Genomic DNA, 2,326 nt, shown 5'->3' on the forward strand with positions numbered 1-2,326 from the left:
TCACTGATTTGTCATTAATACACCTACACCTGCCATTTTGTGATGGACACTAATAAACCTTTTTTTTCTTGCTGTTTGATACAATTGTGTTTCATGGCAACAGTAAAATGTCACAGTCTGCTCACAGTCCAGTTTTTTTTCCTCTGCTTCTTCCACCCACCAGAGTCCTTCAGCCTTTTCATCTCATTCTCATCCCAGGATGTCAAACACTGTCGGTTTGTCAGATTCCGTTGGCATCGCCTGATACGTACAAGATGTCATTTGGCGTCAGTGCCTTGACGCAGCGGACACAGCGGTGTTGGGTGCCTAGAGATAATAGTCCTGTTTAAAAGGGTAACAATGAGGCAGTATGGGTGGTGGTTGCGTTCCCCGTTTGTCTGCAGTATGCGTCACCATTTTGGAGCGCTGGATTTAGCATCTACTTCACCGACACATTCTCATCCCCGGCCATAAAATGATTCTATTTTGTCATATACCGTCTGCATCTCGTGTAGCTCACAGCGTGTTAGTTGGCACTGGTCTCTTAATGCATTCACTTTGCTCCCACTCCAAGTGACACTATATAGGGCATATTTCTGAGGAGCCAGTGGCTTGGACAAAATGACAATATTTGATGGCTCAAGAATGAAAACAGACTCATTCTGCACCCACTCAACTTTCTGCCACTCCTTATCCGGGCCATCCTGTCTGTTTGAGTCACTCTTGCGCAAGTCCTTTATATGTTATTGTCTGACAACCAGCAGGGTAAGCTAATTTGCAATAACAACAATAATAATAAGACTTCGGCACTCCTTATATTTCCCTGATCTTGTCTGCATTTGCGTCCTTTATGCTTTACTGTCACCGATTTAGAGTCCACTGATCCAAGTGTTTAGTGAGACTTTTAAAAGCAATTCTCACATGGGCACTAAGGAATAGATGAATGCCTTTTAATAATTCAGGAAAGATATTATGAAAAAGGTCAAGTAAGCAACTCTAATTCTCATGTGTGTTGCCTTAAATACTGTTTTACGTACTACATGAAACGTGCACTGTTCATGTTTATTTATAGGCATGTCCTGTGACAGGTGCCGGTATTGGTTCCTTCCAGCTGATGACTTAATACAAAATGAGCTACAATGGTAAAGCTTACATCTCTTTCTTCCAGTAAAACACGTTGTTGTTGAGTCTGTAGGGATTGTTGGCTGCAGGTCTTATTCAGTGTGATTTGTTTTGTTTTGTTTGGGTTTTTTGGCATGGAAGGAAAGGTCGTGAATAGATTTAATTTAGCGCCATAACTGCATTAACCCGCCAAATCTCCGTTAGCGAGTTAGCGCCGTTAGCACGTTAACGTGTTAGCACTGTCCAGCCCCACACGCACGCGATCCACGCTAACTCACTAACGTTAATGCGGTTATGCTGTTAACATCATTTTAACGAGATTAACGCTGACAGCACTAATTTAATTATATACGCAGCTTGGATTTTGGGGTTGTTTTAAACTGGAAACATAGCAAAATTGTCTTAGTTTGTATACTGAAAGCAGACAAGTACTTGTGGAAAATGTAGTTCGGGGGGCAGTCAGACTTAACTGCAATTTTAATGGGCTGTAAAAATGCAACAATGAGGTAAGAGAGTCTAAATAGCTAGAAAAGCATGATAATTCTCAGTGGGCACGTTACAAGTAATATCTCTATAGTAATCCAGTGCTGATGTGATGTTTGTGTTTCTTTTTGCACTTTTAGTCCACTTAAAGAACGAAATTCCAACTTAACATATGTGGCTGAGTGTGAGAGGAAGCAGGACTAATGGGAAACAAATAGCACACGATGACATGCTTTCCTTCATGCTCTTTGGGTCAGATCAGTGCATTGTAGATGAGCAGAGATACTGGATACCAAAACAATGACTAAGTAATTCCATATTTTGATATGCTAAAAAATAAAGCAACCCTCTCAGCCAAACATGACACACCTTTATGAAGTCATGATATTTATACTGAAATTCATCATAAAAGCACCCGTATTATAATCAGATGTGTTTGTTTATCATTTCTTTTTTAGGACACTGATAAATTTGAATAAGCAAACTATTGTTGAATTGTTTTTCTTAGCACTATTTTTAAAGGACACTCTTCTCAAGCATCCTTTATTGAACCATCATTCACAAGATAAGGTATCAGGAAGACATCCAAGGCAGTTAAAAGATACTTTTTTTTAAAAATCCATCCTGAAAACAATCTGATGTTCAAAAGCAAAGAACTGAAATGATTTCTGTCATGTTTATGGGCTTGATGTGACATAAGAGAGCCTGAAATATCAGATTAAAGCAGCATAACACAGAATCC

Source organism: Astatotilapia calliptera, chromosome 1, assembly GCF_900246225.1.
Source record: "Astatotilapia calliptera chromosome 1, fAstCal1.2, whole genome shotgun sequence".
Classification (NCBI taxonomy): Eukaryota; Metazoa; Chordata; class Actinopteri; order Cichliformes; family Cichlidae; genus Astatotilapia; species Astatotilapia calliptera.